The sequence below is a fragment of the Perca fluviatilis genome, chromosome 13 (assembly GCF_010015445.1).
Source record: "Perca fluviatilis chromosome 13, GENO_Pfluv_1.0, whole genome shotgun sequence".
In the NCBI taxonomy this organism is placed as follows: Eukaryota; Metazoa; Chordata; class Actinopteri; order Perciformes; family Percidae; genus Perca; species Perca fluviatilis.
This window is the reverse complement of record NC_053124.1, coordinates 22,168,481-22,194,541: the sequence shown is the minus strand read 5'-3', so window position 1 is coordinate 22,194,541 and position 26,061 is coordinate 22,168,481. Positions and strand designations below refer to the sequence as shown.

General features: G+C 40.4%; 1 pseudogene; it reads left to right on the top strand.

Moving 5' to 3' along the window:
• The first annotated feature begins 3,473 nt into the window (after positions 1-3,473).
• Positions 3,474-7,119, top strand: LOC120571838 (annotated as a pseudogene).
• The last annotated feature ends 18,942 nt before the right edge of the window (positions 7,120-26,061 follow it).

Below are 26,061 nucleotides of genomic sequence, written 5' to 3'. Positions count from 1 at the left end.
AAGTGTTGCTACTCCGAGTTCAGCCTGAGAGGGGCAGAAGAGAGCTGGAGATGACCTCTCTGAGCACACTGACTGAGGAAAGTATAGGTTGTGAGGTTACTACAGGACATCTCAGCTGTTTAGTCATATAAGTACAATTCATGCATTGATTCTAGACTGAGTTTCCTCAGGTTTCTCTAAACTCTTATATAACAGAGGTGACTGTCAACCTGTAATTAAGCAGACACTGAGACACAGTGTAACATGGCTTTACGTCTAAGTAATACAGTTTAGTAAGTGAGAGTGAGAACTTTTTCATGCAGTGTACATATGTATTTTGTCTTCATTTGCACACTGGCTGTATGTAAGGGCACGTGCAAACACACTTCATGACAGATGCATCTGAGTAAAACATTCATACCAAGACACATCTCTCTCCATATTGAGGATGACATCAATACTTTTAAGTCACATACTGGTCTGACAGTGATTCATCACATTAAGGGCTTCTCAATAATCAGAACGGAAGAGAAAACTAGATAAAAGGCTTTCTTTCAGCTTTCAATAGCCTCTTACTGTGGTACTGTATGCTCAAGTAGTTCATCAAACTTGTTTTAATATAATAATCATTTGAATAAAACTTACAACTTTTACTGTATTGAGCTGAATTTATATTTTGTGTTTATTTTATCTTTTCAGATATCTGCCAGTTAATGTAAAATACCTGAACAGTTACACTCTTTTGGTAACATAGGCCTCTTTCCCTGCAGATAAACAAAGCTGGTTTTAACTTAAGAGGGCGGCCGGTAACAGTGTGGGGGAGTGAGTGTGTGATGGTGGTAAGTTGTGCAAGGCTGCTCCGTCTTTGTGTGTGGGGGGGTGTGACAGTTTTTCGTTGGTTGGGCAGCAGGTGGGACTCATTTTCAGCCCAGGAGCCTTGTGCTTCAGACCTGCCCATTCCACAGCCTACACCATGGTTTGCGGTGGGAGTGGATGTTGTGTCAGTGGTTACTCATTCTAGGATTTATAGTGTTGGATAAATAATCAAATAGAAACTGACTTCTTCTTCTTCTTATTTTACTAACTGTGTTCATCTCCTGCTATGAAGCGGTGATATCACACAGTAGGCTGGTGGTAGTGGTAATGTTTGTATTAATCGTGGCATCGTAGGATTTAAACTGTCTGGTGTTTTGGCACATTGTTACAGTTGGTACTGAGTATTACTTAACAGTGCTAGAACTTCACAGAAGCAAACACTAAGGTAACGAGCATTTCCTTGCAGAGTGGCATTACAGCCTCATAAAAAGGGGGAGATCAAGGAGCAGGGGAACACAAACTGTGCAGCAGGCTGGAAAGAAAGTTTGTTGTGATGAGTGAACTCAATTAAACAAAAAGAAAAAACAAATATCTTATAACTTCAGAAATTCGCAGTATTGTACGTGTGACAAAATAATCTCAGCTCAAGGTCCATTTAGCAGCTGTTGTGGAAGTTTTGATCATAAATGTCATGAAATTAGAGAATTTTCAGTTTTCTGGGCACTTTAAGGACTCCTCGTCCATGCTGCTTTAAAAGCTGAGATTGAATATTTTTGACCTTGAAAAAAGTAGTTGACAATGTTAACTGGCAGCTGTTTTGAGCTTTCATAAAAGCACATAATCGACCAGCGGGGGAGGGTGTATATCTTTCTAGCACCCCTTCTCTTCTCTTCTCTTCTCTGCTTCTTGCTTGTTTCTTCCACCTGAGAAATATCTCTAAGTTAAGACCACTTGTCACTAAGGATGAATTAGAGATGATCATTCATGCTTTCATTTCTTCACGCTTAGATTACTGTAACAGTCTTTTTACTTGTCTGAGTAAGAATCAGCTTTATCGTCTCCAGACTGTTCAGAACTCTGCTGCAAGGCTTTTAATGCACATTAACAAAAGAGCACACATCACGCCTGTTTTAGCCTCACTTCACTGGTTACCAGTCCAGTATAGAATTCAATTTAAAATTCTTGTCATTACTTTCAGAGCCTTGCACGGTCAAGTTCCTTTCTACATCTCTGATTTGATACAGCTACATACCCCCACCCGTAGTCTGAGATCATTAGGTCAGATGCTATTAGTGGTTCCCCGCACTAATTTTAAAACTAGAGGGGATCGGTCATTCCAAGCAGTGGCTCCTAGGCTGTGGAATGACTTGCCTCTCTCGCTACGTTGTGTGGATTCTGTCGAATCTTTTAAAAAGCAGCTGAAGACTCTGCTGTTCAAGCAGGCTTTTACTTAGTCGATGGGTTTTCTATGGTTGTTTGTTATATTTTCTATTTGTATTTCAATGTGCTCGTATTGTGACTTCTTGTGTTGAATTGCATTTCATTGTGAAGCACTTTGTGATTTTTATCTGTGAAAGGTGCTATACAAATAAATTTTACTTACTTACTTACTTACTTCTCTTCATAGTCGTCAGATTCATCTACCAATGATTGCTGCTGCCGCCGTGGTCCTGCTCGGCGCCCTGCTACACCCTGCTACGCCCTGCAGTGCCCTGCTGCACTATTAACTACTACAACTACTATTTCTAGTCATAGTTCCATTATCTTTATGGTGACTATAATTGCCACTGTTCATCGTACTCACAACCGGCACCGTCAGACAACCGCCAACCAAGAGCCTGGGTCTGTCCAAGGTTTCTGCCTAAAAGGAAGTTTTTCCTTGCCACTGTTGCACTAAATGCTTGCTCTTGGGGGAATTATTGGAATTGTTGGGTCTTTGTATTATATTATATATTATAGAGTGTGGTCTAGACCTACCTATCTGTAAGGTGTCTTGAGATAACTCTTGTTATGATTTGATACTATAAATAAAATTGAATTGAATAATCGGAAACTACACAACAGCTACCTAATGGACCTTGTGTGTGGGATTGTTTTGTCATATGTACAGTACTGTATGTGAGGAATGAGGTTGTAAATCTCAAGTAATGTATGACTTTTAAAATTTGTTCGCATGCAATTTAAAATGCAATCAAACATGTTTAGGTAAGCCAACTAATCCTTCTTTCCATTTTGTCTTGTATGAATATTGCAATATGTACAACTGAGCTACAGTAGATCAGTCGACGTGTCTTGTTTAAAATGTGCATGTGTGATGTATGGGACATTGTGTATTGAGTACCCTATTCCACTAGTTGGCGCTGTGCCGCCACTGTTAGTGTGTTTATCTGAATGTACTAAGTGAACAAGTACGTTAGTAAAGAAAGTCAGTAGTTTTCCACTGAAACACAAACGTGTCCGTGTTGTCTCTACTAACAAGATTATCTGAAGGGAACCCACGACACAACATTATTGGCGACGAGGACGACTTTGGATTGCCGTTTTTTTTGTTTTGTTTTTTTTCGCCACGGAATTGACTGTGTGTGGGGAAGAAAAAGGCGTTTGTGGCGCAAGGAGAAGTGTGGCTAACAGAGGCTAATGAGCTCAATGAAACGGGGAACTACTGATAATGGAAGGACATGGCACGACACGGATACATCGGGCAGATCTCTGCTTTCGAAGAGTCAGTGGAGCAGTGGACAGCCTACGTTGAAAGGTTTGAACATTTTGTAACAGCAAATGAGATTGAGGATGATAAAAAGTCAGCCGTTCTTCTCAGTGTAATGGGCGCTGCTCCCTACGGACTATGGTCAGCCCTCGTAGCTCCTGACAAGCCAGGGCTAAAGTCATACGATGATATTGTTAGTGTTTTGCAGTCGCATTTTTCTCCGAAAACCGATTGTCATTGCCGAGATTTCGCCCTTCCATAAACGAAACCAACAAGAGGGAGAATCAGTGAGCCAATACGTTGCAGTAATTAAACAGTTAGCAGAACACTGCGACTTTGGCACGCATTTGCTGGATGCACTGAGAGACGACCTCGTGTGTGGACTTAACGGAGGCGATGCAGAAAAGATTGCTGACCGAGACTGCACTCACTTGGAAAAAGGCTGTGGAAATAGCAGTAGCAATGGAGACGGTAGCAAAAGAAACGCACCAGCTAAGTAATGCACTAAAAATAAATGCACTGTCACTGACTAGCCAGCAACGCTACAAATGTGTGCGCTGTGGAAAAACGAATCACAAAGAGGCTGACTGCTATTACAAGGACCAAACATGTCACAACTGCGGTAAGGAAGGCCACATATCAAGAATGTGTCGAAACAAAGAGCATGGTAATAAAGAAAAGAAAGTAAAACAAAAAGTGTTTACAAAGAAAAAGAAGAGTGGAGTGCACCACATGGATGCAAAAGAAATGTCCAGTAGTGAGGGTAGCACAACAGATGCAGAGCTAACACTAAACATGGTGACTCAGAAAGGAAACCTTTAACACGTGTGTTAAACCAAAGATTGAAGGAAAGACGATTCAAATGGAATTAGACACAGGCGCTGCAGTTTCTCTAATATCCAAAGAACTATATGACATACAGTTGTGTCATGTACCTTTACGCCAAACAAATACTATACTGAAGACATACACTGGCGAGCTGATTTCACCAGAGGGGGTCATCAAAGTCTTGGTAAAAATGAACAAGCAGAAGGCTAAGCTACCACTGTGCGTGGTCAAAGGGGCTGCACCACCGCTCTTTTGGCGGGAATGGCTGAGGAAAGTACGGATTGACTGGCGGGAAATTAAGACAGTTCGTGAGGAGACTTTAGAAGCTGTGCTACAGAGGCACAATGAAGTCTTTCAAAAGGAGCTGGGCACAATGAAAGGCATTAAAGTGGCCATAGCTCTGAAACCGCGTCATCAACCACGGTTTTGCCAGGCAAGAGTCGTTCCCTATGCTCTGAGGCCAAAAGAGATTGATCGGCTGAGTGAACAGGGCATCATATCCCCTGTCAAGTTCAGCGACTGGGCAACACCTATCGTGCCAGTTGTGAAAAAGAATGGAGATGTTAGGATTTGCGGTGATTTCAAAGTGACAATCAACCCCGTTCTGCAGGTGGAGAAATATCCGATTCCTCGGATTGAGGATTTATTCGCATCACTGTCAGGGGGGCAGCATTTCAGTAAGCTGGACTTGTCTCACGCATATCTGCAAATGCCTGTGGAGGAAGACTCTCGCAAATATCTCACCATAACAACATCAAAAGGGCTGTTCTGTTACAACAGACTTGCCTTTGGAATCACGTCGGCCCCAGCAATATTTCAGCGGGCCATGGACCAGGTTCTCCAGGGTCTTCCGAACGTCCACTGCTATTCGGACGATATTTTGGTAACTGGCCAAGACCGCCTTCAGCACCTGAAGAACTTGGACGCTGTCCTGGGACGCCTTGAAGAATTCGGCTTACGTGTCCAAAAGGAAAAATGTGAATTTTTCAAGGATTCACTGGAATACCTGGGCCATGTTATCGACGCCCATGGCCTGCACAAATCACCTGAGAAAGTAAGGGTGATTGTGGAGGCTCCTGCACCGACGAATGTGAGTCAGCTTCGATCCTTTCTAGGGCTGATTAACTACTACGGCAGGTTCATTCCAAACCTGTCAACCATTCTTAGCCCACTCAACGCACTCTTGGGCAAAGGCAAACCGTGGCGATGGACTTCAAAATGTGCAACAGCATTTCAGGTGGCCAAAGAACAGTTGTCATCGCAAAGTGTGCTTACCCATTACGACCCGCAACTGCCCATCCGGCTGGCTTGTGACACTTCACCATATGGGGTAGGTGCTGTGATTTCGCACATCTTTCCAGATGGACAAGAGAGGCCCATAGCCTTTGCATCACGGACTTTGAATAAAGCAGAACAAAAGTACGCACAGATTGAGCGTGAAGCTCTTGGCATTGTATTTGGTGTTCGGAAATTCCATCACTACCTATATGGTAGGAAGTTTACGCTCCTCGCTGACTATGCCCCTACCACAATTCTGAGTCCAGCAAAAAACCAAAAACAGCAAAGCAACCGCCGCGGTGGGCTCTGCTGTTGGCTGCTCATGATTACAGCATCCAGTACAGAGAAGCCGCACATCATGGCAATGCTGGGGGGGCCTGTCCGTACCGCGCCACTTGCCGTCAGTTAAGGAGAAACCCAACACTGTGGACAGTTTTCACATTAAACACTTGGAAATCTTACCCGTGAGCTGTAAAGAAATCTACAAAGAGACCAGGACCGATCCTGTCCTTGCTCAAGTATTGGAAATGGTGTCCACAGGTCGTTTCCCGAGAGTTCAGCATGTGGACAGCACACTGGCACCATTCATCAGTAGGAAGGATGAACTGACTGTTCAGCAATAGTGCCTCATGTGGGGTATCTGTGTTGTCATCCCTCCTAAGCTGCGACCCAGTGTTGTCCGAGCTACACACGGGACACACTGGTGTTGTCAAAATGAAAGCCGTCGCCCGCAGTTACATGTGGTGGCCAGGAATTGGCACCTGGACCATTGCCTCTCCATCCTTGGGCATGGCCAGGAGCTCCATGGCAGAGGATTCATGTTGATTTTGCCGGTCCCTTCCAAGGCCATATGTTCATGGTGGTCGTGGACGCCCACTCCAAATGGCCTGAAGTGCACTTGATGAGTTCTACCACGACTTCCAAGACCATACAGGTGCTGAGAGGGCTATTCAGTCGTTACGGCCTCCCGGAGGTTTTAGTGAGCGATAATGGTCCCCAGTTTACATCAAGCCGATCGAGACATTCATGAAGCACAACGGGTTACACGGGTGCACATACGCTCTGCGCCATTTCACCCCGCCACGAATGGCCTGGCAGAACGTTTTGTGCAAACATTCAAGCATTCATTGAAGTGCTCCAAAGGCACAATTTCAATCCAACACCGACTGGATGCATTCTTACTGTCGTATCGCAACACTCCGCACTCCACCACAAAAGAATCGCCATCCATGCTGTTCATGCATCGCAAGCTGCGTTCCCGACTCGAGCTGATGAAGCCTAGCGTTGCAAGAACAGTGGAGAAAGCACAAGAGGAGCAGTGTGCTCGTCAACAGACACGTGCTAAGGCCAGGTCATTCAAAGTGGGTGACACAGTATTAGTGCGTGATTATGGGAGAGGAGAGAAGTGGACACCTGGCGTGGTTTCAGCTGAAACTGGTCCTGTGTCATACACGATCAACGTGGGATCTTCAGAACACTGGAGACGGCATGCTGACCAGATGCTTGCTTGACATGCAGAGTTGGATGTTCCCGAGTCTTCGGAGTCTACTTCCATTACACCAGATCTGCCTTTGTTGGAGAACACAGTTCCTGACCCAGCTATTCCATCTCCTGATCCAGTGAGTGTACAGCCTATTCCGGTAACATCAGAGGTAGTCAACACACCACATCAAGAGACTGGTAAGCGATACCCATCTCGTGTCATTAAGAAACCAGTTCGTTTTAGCCCTTAAGGAAGTCAATTAGGTTGGACAGTTGTTTGACACATTTTTGGATAAGAGACTGTTACATTTGTGTTCATTTAGATTAAAGAGTCATGTCTCAAGAATAAGGGCATAATAATCCCTTGACTGACTCGGAGTTTGGGACAGTCTAATCCCTACCTCAAGATTAGGTAACATTATACACGTTATAAAAAAAAAATAGATGTTCTTGTTCATGTTCATGGAGCACAACATTTAGTGGAGAGGAGATGTGATGTATGGGACATTGTGTATTGAGTACCCCGTTCCACTAGTTGGCGCTGTGCCGCCACTGTTAGTGTGTTTATCTGAATGTACTAAGTGAACAAGTACGTTAGTAAAGAAAGTCAGTAGTTTTCCACTGAAACACAAACGTGTCCGTGTTGTCTCTACTAACTATTATCTGAAGTGAACCCACGACACAACAGCATGTTTATTGGCCGTAAAGCATAAAAGAACACACTTCACAATGAGGTAAGTGTACATATGGTTGTCTTGACAGATCTGGATTAGATACATGTTGAAAACTGATTTATACACACAACAGGAACACACAGCACACAGCAACTTCTATTTCATACTGGTTCTCTGTCATGACATAATGTGAAATAAGCCTGAAGATAAACACATACACACACACACACACGTGTGCCTGGAGGCATGCTCAATATGGGAACAGATGGTTTATAACTCTTCCAAGACATCTGTGAGATATACTATCCGTGCCAGACGCTAAGCAAAAGGGGTGATGGACAACCACTCACATTCATCTCTCTGAAGGGTCACTGCTCACTTAGCCTCACGACAATGTTTTATAATAAATTTTGTTGAACATTACTGAATAACCCTAATGCTTTTCCTCTCGATCCAGGCATGATGTTAAAGCTATAATCTCAAAACATCTCTATAAATATCATGTTATATATACAGTATACTGTATATCTGTACATATATTTAGGAATGGCAGGATGCCCCATGTGTTTCTATAACATATGGGAGTCATAAGTCCATGAAGCATATGTTTAAGCTTGAATAAACAAACATTTTTCAGTTTACATGGGTCCTGACAGCTAAAATTAGTCCAATGGTTCTGTCTGTCTGTGTTCAGAACTTATTCCTTTTTAGTGAAATGATTTTTTCATGTTGGCTCTAACAGATAAAAAAAATTACATATTATTACTTAATTAAATCTAGAATTTAAAGCTGCACTTGTCAATATTTAATATTAACAATGGATCAAATAACTATGTGTATGTGAAGGGAGTCACTTGTAGTGATTAACCCACAGAGAATTGTTGCTTTACTCTGCAATTCCTGTTTGCTTTATTACATGTTTTAGTTCATTGATTTGGTTTTGGTGGAGACCAAAACAGAGCTAAATGAGACTTACATTCATCAGGTGCCCAGAAGCACGACTACAAATAAATGCTGATGTAGCTCTGTATCTGCCGGATGTGTAAATACGCAACTGTCTGCAAACACATTGGCAACTTTATAAGGTCATTCATTATATGTCAGTGTTGTGCTTACAGCTTGTTCAACTGCCTCCAAGTGACATAAATCAATTAATGCTGCTTTAAAAAGTACTTCTAAATATATTTCCCTCACTTCAAGTCCTATTAGCTGCAGTCAATATCTGTTGTGCACCATGTAGACCTAACAACAGTATTGTTTTACTGCGATACATGTTTGGGTTGAATAACAAGCATCATGTAAGCAAAATAAACAAAACGCTCTCATAGAAATACATTAACTCTCACATATTACATAAAGAAAAAATAAGTAATTTGAGTTCAAATTTATGTCTATTTACGGCAACTATAAATTGTTCCAAACACTTCCCGTTGTCTTGTTTTTCTGGTGTTATGTTGAAATTGGCCATGCAAGCAAAAAATAGCTTTCATATTATGGGCACCACTTTGTGTTTCAATTTTCAGAGCACAATCAATTATGTTACATCTATCTTGGCTGAGATTGTTTGATGCTCCATGAAAACAATTACAGATCTCAGTCAGGCTAGTGCTTCTAAAAGTGGCTCAATCAATCCATTTTTTTAAAGTCAAATTTGGGTGATATATATGCAACAGACTATTTTCTTCAAATAAGAAGTTCCTTTGTTGAGAGTTAATTGGATGTCATGATTTGGTAAATGAACTCTATTTTTTGCTCCGTTACCGCTATGGCACAGGATTGGCAGTGAAAATCGATGACAGTCCTCATCAAGCAAGATCATTTTGTGTCATCCAAGAATAGAGTTTAGTGATAGACAGTTTATTCTGAGATTTTAAAACATAAACATTTCCTGTGCAAGCATGCTCTGGTTCCCATTAAAAGCAAACAACCATCTTTTTTTCCCTCTCAGGAATCTGATCAAAGCTGCTAGATTTGGAATAAATCTGGCACAAATTACATGGAGGCAAATTTTTCTGTGAGTATCACATCAGGATCAAAGTGTAATTTGCTGGTGGATACATAGTAGTAAAATAAGCACAGTCACAGAGACTTTGTGGACCATTGGTGCGGCACAAATGGGAAAGACCCAATAGGAATTGTTCAGAAGAAAAGGCCCAATAGCCAGCTGGATGCAGCCTTAGCCAAATTCTTGTGTGAAAACACCACAAGAAATACTTCTTTAACTTCTTCTGCGAGAGAGAGAGAGAGAGAGAGACAGAGACAGAGACAGAGAGAGAGAACATGAGAGGCAAAAGGTGAAATGACTGGTGTGAGGTTCTGCAGAGCTGTCATGTAACGTGCTCTTTAGTGCATCCTTTAATTTGAGTTTAATTTAATTTAACTTCAAGTGTTTCTTGGATCTCTGCAGTTGCTTACCTCAAAGCAGCATTCTTGATCAACATGGCTCCAAAGCTTTAGAGACTGTACTTTTGAGGGGGAGAAACATGTTTCTCTGCTTTCTAAGATTATAGCAGCATATGGCAAATTTTCTATCTTCAAAGACGCATGAATATCACCATCATTATAAAGCAGGTGCATTTATCCAACACTTGGATATAACCATAACCATTGAGAGCAATTTGGTGTTGTTTGCAATGTCAAATAGGTTGATTGTGTGTCCTTCCTTTAACCAGGAGGGGCACTCTCTCTAGTTTGGTTCTGATAGAGTAAAGTGCAGCAGGGCCGTACTGGTACTGAAATTCAGCCCGGGACTTTAAGAGGAGAGGCCTTTTAAGCAAGTGCCCTTGGTGCACGAGCAGAAGGATTTTTTGCTGTTATTTTAATTCTAATATTGTTTTTATGGTATAAAGAGAATCAGATTACGCTGAAGACCTTCAAGAAACTTTAGGATGACGCCTGCCTCCTCAGGTTGTACAAGCAAGTCACCACTGCACTGAACACAACCAGGTCAGCAAAATCTCGAACACATAAGTCACAGTATAGTGCTAACTACCAGCATGTCAGTTGGAGTGATAAATAGTTACAAATACTCACACTCATATACTCAAAAACTACAATGCAGTCCCATAAAATAGAGATTTGTGTGTGTGTGTGTGTGTGTGTGTGTGTGTGTGTGTGTGTGTGTGTGTGTGTGTGTGTGCCTTACTTTCTCAGCTTGGCTCCCTGGCTCAGCTTCCCCTGTGATGGACCCTGCCTCTGCTTACTGATTGGGCAGCTACATATGCATGAGAAGAACATCAGTTATAAATATGAATAAGAATAAAACATTTTCTAATTCAATCTGTGCTTCAGTCAAGTTATTATCTAGTATGTGGAACTATTGGCATTTTAAATGTAAATATCTGATTGATTGATATGCCTAATATGATTGCCTACCCAGCCCTACACACTGCCCCTCTACCTGTCTGTTTCCTGCTCTTCCTCTCTCCTCCTCCTCCTCTCTCCTCCTCCTCTCTCCTCCTGCTGAGAGTGTATGTGTGCAACAATAGAAAATAAAAACAATTAGCTTATCAAAGCAAAAATTTGGAGACAGAAACAACTCAGGTAACAACAAACCCAAAAAAACAAAAACAACAAAAAAAAAAAAAAAAAAACCAGTAAAACTCTTTTTCGGCGCCTTAAGTTTGAGCCAATCAGATGTCAGAAAAAACGAGGATCAGTCCAAGTTAGGAGGGGCTGCTCGTCCCCTCAAGATTGAAAGTATTGGTTTGGCCCGGTCTGAAACACACACCAAAGAACTTCTAATATATCAAGAAGTGCCACTCCCTCGTTCTGAACTGGTTGCAGTTCCACCAGAGTTCCATATAGGGGGTGCTCACAGGCCAGTGCAGAATGAATGGGGCTCTATGGAGCTATACCCCTCAAAACCCACTTTTCTCAGGATATTATTTTTTGTCTAGTAATTTGAATGTTGCATTCGAAAGGGGAGGTTAAAAAAATACACACTGTTGTGTGTTAGATTTTTTTAAAGTCACTTTTTTGTTCTAAAAAGCCTTTTAAAATGTCAATGATGTCATACACATATACGGCCAGAGATACTGCTTTACGGCAAGCTCTGAGTCGCTTCCTTTGTTCTCTCGAGGCATCGACAACACAGCTAACAGGTAAGGCTCTCCCTGTTAATACACGTGATAGAAAGAGGTTTGCTAATGTTTTAAAGACCACACCGAAATATTCACTCTGATATTCAGGCTCAGCTTTGGATGCCGTCAAGCTGGATCTCCGATCGTAATCACTCCTTCACTGACCAATCAGCATTCATTAGCAGAATGCTAGCGTGTTATGGGCAACAACGAGTCACCCTGTAAGAAATCAAAAGGTACTCGTTCATTCAACTTTCGACCTATAACCCATGTTGAACTTGCAAAAACTACAATCAAATCTGAGGTTTCTCAACGACAATCAGGCGAAAGAGACAAATTTAGCCGTCTAGCTCCATAGAGTCCCATTCATTTTGCACTGGACCGCGATCACCCCCAGTGGAACTCTGGTGGAACTGCAACCAAAATCCGGTACAATGGGGCTGGATAGGAAGTGGAATGGCTTTCCGTAGACCGGCTTTGCACACACAGACACAGCGCTCCGCTGCAGCTGAACGGCTGGCCAGGCCGGTCGGTCGCGTATGAAAGAAAAAAAATAAAACGTATTGACCACCGGCCGGTTCGGCCTGAAATGGACCGGCCGTTCGGGATTGTTCCCGGTATTCCTGATGGCCAATCCGCCCCTGAAGTGCAGACATTTGGATATTATAATAGCCAGACATTTACAGCACCACTGGAGAATTGTAAAAGGAGTTATTACCCTTTCACATAAATATGTACTGTAGGTTGCACATTGTTAGTGTGAGTCAATGGACCCGGAGAGATAAAAAAAAGCTGCTAGCTTGACAGTAAAGGTCAATACTTTCTCACAGTAGGTATTGGATTTGCTGTTGAGTATCGACAGAGACTATCGAACACCAACATTTTTTCTTTGCAGGCTTAAAAAATACTTGCAGAGAAAAGTGCAGAGAGGACAGAGCTCAAGCTTTGGATCAGTTTACTTTTTGGTTCTCGCCTTTTTTTATGAACCCAACTGGCATTAGCACTGCTCTATTTCAACCAGACACCTCACTTCAATCAGGAGAGACTTCGTTGCAGATATGCAAATATTTATTTTAGATAAGCATAATATGAAATGTACTTAAATGTACAAAGTCTTTGGGGATTAGACTCCATTATTAAAAAATTTAAAGGGGTAGAGAAACAGACATATATACATAGGAGGAGGTTTGCACGTTTGCCTGAGAAGCCAGCTGATAGCAAGGAGAGAGACATTTAAAGCAGGATGTCATGCTGTGATTGGATCATGAATTTGTGGCCAATTCTAATTGGTTTACTGAACCTGTTTACTGAGTGAACACCTCTTAACAGCTGAAAAGATTTAGGGAGAGATAGTGGTGATTGCAGTGATTAGAAGTCTTCCTTAATAAAGAATTTGCGCTGAGCTTCATTTCTTCATGTTTTTATTTTATTTTATTGCAATATATTATTGTCAAACTACTTTTTGTTTAACATTATTTTGTCTTCTGAACTCGTGTTAAAGTGAGTGGAATGACTTGGCAAACAAATTAAAAATATATTTGTTCATGCATGGTCGGTATATAGATATAAAACATGAAATATTTCCTCATTTGGTGTACTGATAATGATGGTAATTTCAATCACCTCCATTAAAAGTGCAAGTCTGTTTTGTGGCAAAGAAAATGGCCATCACTTCAATACTCTTCTTCATACTGGAATTTAATAAGTTCAGAAGAAGAGAACAAAAATTTCCAAGAAAAAAACGGTTGATTTTGCAGTTATTATTATTATTGTTATCAAAGATACAGCATTGGAGTCTGTGACGATGAGATAACGATTAGGAAGTAAAGCCAAAACACAAAGACACTTACAAAAATTCATGTCTGCATTAACTGGTTACTGATGAACTGGTCCTTTAACCAACTTGTAATTATTGATTGCATAATTAAGTCCAAGTGCACATTTACTTGAGTTATTAGCATTAGTGTAGAGCGATGAGATGCAGCGCTGCATACATTAATGTAAGTAGTTGACTGACACAGCCGTTTCCAGCTCGAACTTTCTTTGAATTTCTCTCTTTTGTCTCTTTTATTTCCTGTGAGATCCGATTAACCTGTCGGAAGTGGAAAATCCACTGCTAATACAAGTCCTTGAGAATTAACCAACTGCCTCCTGAATGATTTTCTGTCTCCATGGCAACCTAATCAGCTGAGAGAGAGTGACAGAAACAGGCAGTGTGCAAGACGAAGAGGATGAAAGAGAGGTAGAGGGAGAAAGGTGAAGGTGTTTATGGGATGCAAGGAGAGCACAGACATGCTTTAATTCATTTATCATTAATTCTGACTGTTACAGTATTGAGTGAAAAGAATGATGAACGCATGGTTTATTGTATTTTATTAATTAGAAGGAAGTAATGCATTAGTGTCTGTGTTTTATGAAAACTCCATCTCTACCTTTTGATTAGATTTGTATAAAAAATTAAAGTTAGTGTTGTAAAGGAGATGAATGCTATGTGCCACACTGTAATTGTAAAGTCCGAATAAAATAGCAATGTACTTTGTATTATACTAAAAAGATGTATCATTATGTACACTATGGGTGTTATTTGCATATTTACACATCCTGCAGACACCATGCAACATTAAAATGTACTTGGAGTCATGTTTCTATAAGTCCATTATCAACTCTCCTTTTATCTCTGTTTTGGTCTCCACCATCTCCTGAGGGAAATATGCTCTACTGTGTTTATCAATGGGTTTATTGGAGCCTTTTTGCTAAATACAGCAGCTTGCTGCATCTGCAAATGAGGCTGATAAGAGTGAACTAAAACAGTATTGTATTACTCCGTAGAGCTAAAGGGAACTGCAAAGTTGAGTGATAATTTGCTGTGGGGTCTTGTTTGACATTACAGTCATTTAATCAAATGTTCATTGTCCGACTCAATGACTACTTCTACAATGGCAGGTAGACACAAGTGTCAACTCTACACAGTGAAACTATCATAAATATTCCTTCGACCACATATAATGTAATTTGGCAACATCAAAACCATTTAATATATTCTTTTCATCACCCTTGAGTAGGTTTAGAGACTTTCACGCCTGCAAGACATATCATTCCCTCCCCATCTCGTCTTTATTCAATTGATGTCCGGGCATAATACATTTCTTACAGAGAATGACCTCTCTGCCAGTGAGCTCCTCTCTCAACCTTGATGAGGTCTTTGTTTTGATCCCCCGACACCAAATTCTCATCACCTCTCACTACATAGCTTTCTATCTCTGCATGTTGCTCCCTCCTCCTCTGCAACAGCTTTACTCGTATCACTACTTTTCTATCAGTCTTGCACAAACTCAACATATTGTGTGCCTTTTTTCTCGCCCACCACTTCCGCTCGCTCCCGGTTACTCTCCCTCCCTCCCTTTCTCCCTGCATCTTTCTCTTTTTGCTTTGGCTCTTCGCTCACAGCCAGGTTCACGTCAGCATAATGTGAGGCTGTTGTGTTTCTACCCACAGCTGAAATCCATTTCTTTCTGCTTTACCATTTCTCTTTGATATTGGCCTTGCTCACCTTTCTCTCTCTGAGGCTTTCCTCTCCACTGTCTCTCAGACCCTTTGACAGTCTCTCCATTGGAAATATTTACATGAGAAACCTTCTTCCCTCAGGCCACAGTGACTATCAAGCTGTATTCAGGTCAACACTGATTGCTTTCAGACAGACAGACACTGACAGAAAAACAGCAGATCATCATCTGAAAATTATTTTACATTCAACAACAAAGCACGCTATCTCAATTTGCCACTATCGTTACAGCTACTGCAGTCACAAAACTAAGATGTGCCAATCAAGCATAGCCTACATATCCCAATTTTGTATATCAATAACAATAATTCTCAAAATAAAAAAGTAGACAACCCTTAAAAGAATTTACGTTAAGTATTAAGAGGACAGAAATTTTGTGCACGAAAATTACTGACTTTGCATTTAGAGATTTTTGATAGAATCTTGTGCAGCAGGTGACTTTTTTGGAGTCTGTAAATGGTAGCTATCAGAGAACTGCAGCTTTACAGTAGATAGCCTGCTGTCTTCCACACTGCATACACCACTTTCACTTCACCCGTGGTGGTCTATATCTACTAGATTAGCACGAGCATGCTAGTCCTCTACACTCATTGTGCATTCACGTGCCCAAGGGTGGAATTAACGATTTACATTAACTCTCGTTACTGTAACAAAGTTGTTTTTTATTTACCCTACTTATTTTTTTACTATCGCTTCACTGCAAAAACAAAGGTCCCTGATGAACTGTGTGAAAATGGAACAAAATAAAGCCAAGGAGATAAATGAATTAGCAGCTGCGGAACAGAAGAAGCTGCAGTGTGTCTGCACCTGCAGCCGGAGGAGGGCAGAGCTCTGTGTCCAGGTCCAGAGAGGTGACACTCTGCACTCAGCTGACCCTGATGATGTAGGCTAAATGTTTGCGTTCACTGGCCGACAGTCAACAGCAGTATCGCTGGGCCGGGATAGCACTTAATGAACAGTAGGCCAACAAATAATGAATAAACAATTCAATCAAATGGTTCTCATCCATATGGTTAGCTGTTAGGTGCATTACTTGTACCTAAGTTAAAAGAAAAGTTGCATCTACCTTAACTAATCATTTAGGTGACCCAAATCAAACCCAGGCCGAGTGGACTGGTTATATTGGGACAGAGAGGCCGAGTGGACTGGTTAAATTGGGACAGAGAGGCCGAGTGGACTGGTTATATTGGGACAGAGAGGTCGAGTGGACTGGTTATATTGGGACAGAGAGGCCAAGTGGACTAGTACATTGTGCTTTGAGAATGAACGAGCAGAGTAAAACCTGGAGCAGATTGAGTATGACTTCGCGGTGCACAAAAGTCTGCTGATTCTATTAGGGCTGCAAGGAATGATTATTTTCATTGTTGATTAATCTGTCAATTATTTTGTTGTACCGTGGTAAAGTTGGTTTTATATTGGACATTGGATATTCGACATATTCGAAAAACCTATTATTCGGCTTGCCATTTTGACCTATTCATGTCAAAATACTTCTGATGAACTCAGTTAACCCCCCTACACATAACATAAAGCTTTGTTTTTCAAAAAAAACATCCTTTAATTTTTAAAATATTTTTTTAATATTAAAAAATGCTATAAATCTATTATGCGGCCTGACCTTTTGACATATTCATGTCAAAATACTTTTGGTGAACTCACCTAACTCATCTACACATTGCACAAAGCTTCTTCTTTTTTAAAAACCCATCCTTTAATTTTTTTAAATATATTTTAATGTAAAAAAAATGCTATAAATCTATTATGTGGCTTGCCATTTTGACCTATTCATGTCAAACCAATTTTGGTGAACTCAGCTAACTCCCCTACACATTGCAGAGAGCTTATTTTTTCAAAAAGCCCATCCTTTCATTTTAAAAATATTTTTTAATATAAAAAAATGCTATAAATCTATTATGCGGCCTGACCTTTTGACATATTCATGTCAAAATACTTTTGGTGAACTCACCTAACTCCCCTACACATTGCACAAAGTTTCTTTTTTCAAAAAACCCAACCTTTAATTTTTGAAATATTTTTTAATGTAAAAAAAATACTATAAATCTATTATGCGGCCTGACCTCTTGACCTATCAATGTGAAAATACTTCTGATGAACTCAGCTTACTTTATACAAGTTTGCATACAAACATTGTAGGGATAGTTGATTTATGTCTACTTTGTACACACACATCAAACAAATAAAAGAAATACAACTACAACAATGTCAAATATATTTAGGGCCCGAGCATGAAAGTGCAAGGCCCCAACGGTGCCTTGCACTGAAAGTGCGAAGGAACCTATTGTTTTTCATCAGATTATTATTTTTCCGAGTCCTTTGTCGCATTTTTGAGGGCGTTAGCATGCACGAAAACTCAAAAAAATTTGCAAACCTGTCACAACTGGTGAAAATTGCAAAGTTCTGTAGTGCTTGGCCTCGGGTGTTGCCGGGGGCTCCATAGCGCCCCCTAATGTGCGCCTTAATTCCGAAAAAAGTAAGAAGTTAATATACCAACTTTTGAGGGAACATAGGTCTCATCTTGAACTCCATGGAGCTATTTTTAGAAAAAATTACAAAATTCAAAAATTTTCAAAATCTTGGTTTTTGTGCAAAAATCTTCATTATACAAACACTTGTTTGAGGACTTTAGGATGCACAAAACCTCTCAAAATGTTGCAGCCATGTGCAGAAAATTAAACTCTTTCATCTGAATACACATTTAGGGCTGGGAGTGGTATGGTTGCTCTATAGTGCCCCCTAATTCGTTTTAGCCCTTGGGCACATTTTTGACGGCCTCAATATATACGAAAACTCACAAAAATTGGCGCCAACATAAACACCTGGGAGCTTTGTGAGACTGTACAGCGATTTGGGCCATACCTCTAAGCGGGCTCCATAGCGCCCCCTAAGGCGTGGAAGGTCTTAACTTGGACATAGTTGCTCCGATCTTCACCAGATTTAATACCCATATTGCTCTAATCATTGCAGACATATTTCCCATTTACATTCATTAGCTCCGCCCAACCGGATGGCGGCCATTTTTAATTATGCATTTTTCAGGTGTTTTACATTCTTTCGAACTCGTCCTAGGCCGTGACTTCAATCTTCTTGAATCTTTGCAGGAAGTATCTGTTGACCCTCATAATGAAAAGTTATCCAGAGAATTTTGATAGTTGAAAAAATGCGGAAGTTATAGCAACTTACTCTCTAAACTATAACAGTTGCGTTATCTTGACAACAATTATTCCGATTGCCCCGAAACTTGACAAGGATGTTCCTCCTGGCCGGTTTAGCAACTGTGCCAAAGTTGGCTGCAATCGACCATTAGATGGCGCTGTTTTAATTTTTTTTATTTAATCATCAAAATATTGACATATGGGAAGCCTACTTTGTCTAACTACTCCTGGGACGTGAGTCCGATCGGCACGAAAACTTGCATATACACTCGGAGGACCCTCGTGACAAAAAGTTATCAAAAGAATATTGATAGCTAAAACAATGCGCAAGTTATGGAGGACCAACTTCCTGTAGGTGGGAGTGGAAACAGGAATGGTTATATCTTGCCAACGGCTATTCCAATGGACACAAAACTTAAGAAAGTTGTTCCTCATGTGACTATGAGGCTGTTTGCCAAATATGTCATCAATTGGCCTTTAGATGGCGCTGTTTTAATTTTTTTTAATTAATTAGCTAATTTGCTTTGAGCGAAACCTACTTTTTTAAACTCCTCCTAGAGCATGAGTCCCATCTGCACAAAAATGTGCACGTAGACTCGGTGGACCCTCATGACAAAAATATATCAAAAGAATTGTTATAGCTAACACAATGCGCAAGTTACAGAGGACCAACCTCCTGTAGGGGGCTGTCGAAACAGGAAGTTGCGTATCTTAACAAGATTTATTCCCAATTGACACCAAATATGACAAAGTTGTTCCGTATAGGGGTTTGAGCATCCACGCCAAATTTATAGTGCATCGGCCATTAGATGGCACTGTTAGAATCTTTTTTATTAATTATTCACATCGAGATATATGGGAAACATACTTTGTCTAACTCCTCCTGGGCCGTGAGTCCAATCTGCACAAAAACTTGGATATAGACTCGGTTGACCCTCGTGACTAAAAGTTATCAAAAGAATTTTGATAGCTAACACAATGCGCAAGTTATGGAGGAACAACTTCCTGTAGGTGGGAGTGGAAACATGAACAGTTCTATCTTGGCAAAAGTTTTGCGATTTACATGAAACTTAGAATGTGTGGTCTACATGTAATGTTGCATTTGCCAGTACCCCCCGGGGCAAGAAGCGAGGGCCTGTCATCGCTGCTTGCAGCTTTAATTATTTATTGTTTTTCACCAAGGGGGAATGCCAGCCTCTGCAAAGTGTACCTACTATGGAGCCATTTTGATGCTAATAAGCCATCACCTCCCGTTAGCATTCCACTGACTGCCATTCATTTTGGTGTCACTTTCACAGTGAATAACTTTACATCTGAAACATATAAAGACTTTATTTGTCCATTGTTTATTTCTTAAAAAAGCACGACTTGAAAGGCTCCATTACCTTGTATCTCACGTTATGTTCCCATTGCAGGCGTTTTTGTAAAAATAGGCTAACAATTGTGTCATAAAAAATGCTGTCTGTCGCATAACAGACAAATTAGGAGAAGCTCGCAGGCAGTTTTGACTTACATTAGCTGTTTTGGTTTAATTACTAATGTTAACTACATATACCTACGCTCTCCATCTCTGCAAGATTGGGAATGATTGAGATTTCTATTGGCACAGCTACCAGAAGACTTACAACTTTCAGACAGGTTGCTCACGTCACATCTACGTCTTTGAGCTCAGTTTGAGGCTGCTTAGTAACACTCAGACATCACCGGAAAAGTGCTTCTAATAGACTTCACTGGTCTCCGTTGCAAGTCTATGGCGTCGCTTTGTCCATTAATTTTACTGTCTATGGTTTTTTACACAGGGTACATTTAAACAATTCTTCTCTTAATAAAAGAAGCTTTGTGTAATGTGTAGGGGAGTTAGCTGAGTTCACCAAAAGTAGTTTGAAATGAATAGGTCAAAAGGTCAAGCCGCATAATAGATTTATAGCATTTGTTTACATTAAAAAATATTTAAAAAAATTAAAAGATGTGTTTTTTTGAAAAAAAGAAGCTTTGTGTTATGTGTAGGGGAGTTAGCTGAGTTCATCAGAGGTATTTTGACATGAATAGGTCAAAATGGCAAGCCGCATAATAGATTTTTCGAATGTGTCGAATATCCAATGTCCAATCTAAAACCAACTTGACCACGTTTTTTGTTGTTTGGTCTATAAAATGTCAGAAAATAGTAAAAAGAAAAATCTTAATCAGAGTTTTCGAAGCCCAAAGTTTACTGTCATAGAGCAGTGAAGAAACTACAAAATATTCACATTTAAGAAGCTGGTGTCAATACTGAGGAACGTTGTTGTATTTATTACTGATAATTAGTAGAATGAACAGGCTGCAAAGGGCAGTCTAAAGGAATTTACTATTGGTTTGGACATATAAGGGCTCCACATATCCTCCCTCCCTCCTCCCTTTTATACAAAGAAACATTTACCAAAGTACATTTTAACCAACCTACTTTTAACTTTTATCTAAGTACATTTTTACACAAGTACTTTACTTGAGTACAATGTTCTAGTACGCTTTTCATCCCTGCACGTGCTATGCACATGCATGCTGGATAATCCTACAGATCACAATGAAAAAGGACTGGGACTGATCCTTAGCACTTTCGGTGTTTGGTTTGTGTTTGCAGAGGTTTTTTCTGACATAAATGTCCTAAGTTATGCTAATTTGGATTCTAATAAAGAATAAGACAGATGTGGAGGAATAGTATCAAAAACACATATATGATCTAATTCAATCCTGCAACAAATTATGCCTTTGCAAAGTTATGATGTAAATTTTTTGTTGAACCTGTGTCACAGTTTGAAATTGTGTTGCATAATTCTGCAAAATGAACTGTTTGTCCTCCCATTCCCACTTTATTCTCTGCTAATTGCAGTCGGTGATACAAACTATTGGCTATTGGGTGCAGCTTTCAATAGAGTGGAGTATAGTGTCTGAAAAATATCATAATATAGTCAACACTGTTTTGTAGCTGTCTCAATGTAAATTGAACATTATAAGCTTCAAAAAGAATAACTGTAGCTGTAGGGCCACTGCAGCAGATTGCATTTTAAACTGTATTGATATCAGTTTTTTTTGGAAATGTTGTCATTTTAACTCAACAGGAGGCACTTTCTTGTGTACACTCTCATGCACTACATCAACAACATTCAAACGCACCCAAAGCAACATCTCATTTCCCTTGCACGGCAGCTGGATTCTCGCAATATCACTTGATAACGTGTGATCACACACGAAAATCCATCTAGCCAGGCTTCAAGTAATGCGTTTGTGTCTAAACTTGCAGCTACGACCGTGGTTTAGGTTTTTGACGGCCACGCTTGTTCGTTCAAACAACGGATGTGATAGACCGATCCAATCACCTGCCCTTTTCCTAACAGTTTCCAATGACAGCTTCTCAGCTGGTTCTGTGTAACAAACCATCTGGCTCGTCTGGTTAACATTTCTGCTGGATGAATTTCACCTTCATGCATCACCATCATATCAATGTTGCAAAATGTAAAGGAATAGAAAACATTTATTATATGTTGAAGGGAATATTTTAAAATTAGAGTGCAAATATTTTAGCTCATTCAGGCAAAATACGATGGCTAGCAGGAGTAAAAAGAAACTAAACAGGATTTATTTGTGTTGGGACAGCATTGTTATGTCAGCTACATAGTATATGAATATTTAAAATATATATTATATATAATATAATATTTTAAATATTTAAAAGTCCCAACCGTAACTCAAGTGGACTAGTAGTGGGTTATATAGACATATTTCCCCCAGACATTTGTGTTCCATCACCACCAGTCTTTGGTGCTTTTCATTCAAATACATATGCTTGTTTGGCCACTCCCCTGTATTGCTACTCTGCACTATTTTCAGAAGTGATATATTTTGATGTCCTAATGGATTTCAACAAGGTGTGTATAACACAATTCCACCTCCCAAGCCACTTCCCCAAACTGCTAATGGGGAAAAGAAGGATCAGAAGAGATCACATGAGCTGAATGGGTATAATGGAGCTACTTGTTGGCTTGTTTTATTTATGAATAGCTTCCGTACAGTATGAAATGTAGGAGGGGAGAGTGAATGAATGACACCATATTTCCATATATTTTATGCTTTACATTCTCTCTGACTAAAGGGGGGATAAATAACTATTTTGAGAAAGAATCTGAAGATGAGTCAGTGATCGTTGTGTACTGTATGTCTTCTGTCGCTCCCCACTTTCTCTTCGAGAACAAAACCCACATTCTATCTCTGTGAGTGTCCACGAGTGGAAAACTGAGCCCAGCTGACGTCAGTAAGATTTACACCTCTATTTCTGTCCAGCTAGCCCGCACACCTAAGGACTACATTGATGAAATAATGTGTTTAAACAATGAAAAAAATGTGTAGCAGGATAATTTGGTTGACTCATCACTTCTACAGTCCAGTGCTAGTGGGTAGAAGTAGTCAGTAGTTCTTTTTTTTCTTCTTTTTTTAGTTAGCTATTTATTTTAGGTGCTCATATTATACAATTTTCAGGTTCATAATTGAATTTAGAGGTTATATCAGAATAGGTTTACATGGTTTAATTTTCAAAAAACACTATATTTCTGTTGTACTGCACATTAGAGCTGAAGATCTTCGGTCGGGTTCGGTCTTAATTTCTATTATTTTACACGGGCTCGGGCCAGGCTCGGGCTTGCGCTCCGGGTTCCACAGTAAATGAGCGGTCAGGTGATGCAATTCGATTAGTGCGAAAATGGATGCTGAGGAGGTGAAACGGAGGCTGGCCTCTGGAGGACTTATTTTATTTCTTTGTTCCAACTTCCGAAGTGGGCTATAGCCACGTTAGTCATAAATAAATTATGTTGTATGTATGTAAAATGTATAAAGGACTCATTCTTGACAAAAGGCAAAATAGTTGTGTGCGTGGGCACATTTGAATAATGTCGGGCTTTCAACGGGTTTGGGCTTTTAAAAAGCTGTCAATCAAAATGTACTTGCTGGGCTCGGGCCGAATTCTGTCGGGCTCGGGCCTTGTCGGGCCCAGGGACGGACTGACAATCTGTGCGATCTGGAAAAGTCCAGAACGACGGCCGTCGGCACAAAAAAAAGTATATTAAGTCCGGGACACATATAGCCGACGGGCGACCGCTGACAGAAAACCCCGTTGATATGATCAGTCGCGTCCCGAGGTCCAAAAAACTGCCACAGAACAAACCAAAAAGACGAGAGGAGACGAGACGTAATACATCTCCATAACAGCAGGCGGCGCTAATCTGTAATGTTGCCCAAGAAATGAAAACCGGCAGCTGATTGGACGAACGCGTCACATGGGTTTGTTTTCTCCGGATATTGAGAGCCAGACTGTCATGGCGGGCGTTCAGAATACGATCTCATATTGTACTAAAATAGTTCACTAAAACGTGTTTCTGAAAACATTTTAAGCGAGAAATAGGCCGTGCAGTTGTTGAATCTGTCTTCATTTCAGATCAACAAAGGTCAGTTTTCATCAGATTTTCATCAGATTTTGAGAGACTGTAGTCACCTCATTGCGCTCGTCATTTCCGGGTGAGTCCCGATTTCCCTGCCGCCGACCGAACATGTCAGGTCGGCCAAAATGAACGCCGACAGTCCCCCAGACGGACGACGGCACGGGACACACTGAACAGATTTGAGTCACTGACCTCGCCAGACTGTCCCACGGCCGATAATCGGGTTAATGTGTCCCGGGCCTTAAAGTGATATTAACAGCCAACAGCAGGGGGCGCAAATACAATCACTTACATGCTATGTGTAAAAATAAAACTGAAGAAGAAGAGTCGGCCTACATCATTAGACGTGAGTTAATTTCACATCAGCATTACTGGTAAATGCCAGGAGCAGTAAACGCTATAGGATGCCTTTACCCCTATCTTAGCGAATTGCATGTTGTCAGCTCAACATGAGCATGTGCATCATGATTATGAAAATGATCGTGCCATTTAGTGCTGTCAAACTTAACGTATTTAATAATTTCTGTTAGGTTAATTTGAAACATTAAACGCGTTAGAAATGAATCGCGGGTTGACCGCGATTTCACTTGGTTATATATGAGAGGTTGTAGTGAACTCACTTTTGGTGCTAGGATGAAGATTATGGTATTAAATTAAACGGGAAAACATCAGGCATGCATTGGCATTGGTACCACTCTAAAGGTGCTAACAAACAGCAAAGGGGTCTAAATAATTCACCAAATGTAACCAAAAGTTTAACCATAAAAATCCTAGCTTGCACTCTCTGTCTGTCTTCCATCAGAGTGCAGTTTTTCCTTGTCTTTCATATTTGGTTTACTATTGTGGAACTGGCAAAGACCTAGTGGTTGTTTGTGAAAGCTTCACAGACAACATTGATAGGGCCTAGTCATTTTCATCATTTCACAGCCTTAATATGAATCAAAAGTGTAATAAATATTAAATAGGTTATTCAATGCTAATTCTTTAACACAAAGTAACACATGTTATATACATTTATATTTGAATAGTTATAGTATATAATAACTAACACTCAGTGTAGTTTTGGTATAGGCCTACAATATATCTAATCCCCATGTTCAGGTACAGCAAGTAGCATACAGTGTCTGTCGCACACGGCTAGGGGCAAATGGCCAGATGATGGGCCTATTTGAGAGAAAGTCCAGGGCTGTTTTTTAGCCCCAGTCCGTCCCTGGTCGGGCCTAACTTTTAAGGCCCGATTACAGCTCTACTGCACATTGCTGCAGCCCCTCTTTTCACCCTGTGTGTTGAGCTCTCTGTTTTAGTTACAGAGTGAGGCATCTCACTTCTATTCCATCGTTGTTGGGAGTCGCTCATGCGCAGTACCCAGGTAAGGACTAATAGCTAATCAGAAGCAGAGTATGAGGGCGTACCATGCTAGCAGCTAGGCGAGCATTATAACGTGTGTTACAAAGTGACACACGTTCGTCACGGAAGTAAAGGCTGGACTACAATAGAGCTGTTGGTGAACAGTGTTTTCTGTTGGAGATGGTAAGTCCCTTTGGGGTGGACTTTGGCCTTTTTCACTTTGTAAAACGATTACATGCACAAAAAAGATATATAACACAATAAAGGAAAGGGAAAAGGCCAAAAAGCATAATATGATCACTTTAAGTTATGTTTACTGTTGATGAAGTTTTGTTTCAATGCATATCTTAAGTCTCAATAAACAATTTATCAGACAGAATCCCAAATAGCCTCCTGCCTCTCATGTCCTGCTGAATGTAGTGATGGGATTGATTCAATATCTAAAATATTGGTATCACCAATACTAAGTTTAGTTTTTTAAGTATCAATACCAGTGTCCAATACAGTGATAGAAAATAATAAATCTGTTGGGCACATATTTATTTAGCCTAATCAAAGAGAAAAACTGTCTTTGCAAATATAATGTCATCTTCTGACAAGACTGTGACATTAGATATCTTTTTGGGCCTGTAAACATACTACTTAGTGCAGCAATCACCTTAGTTCAG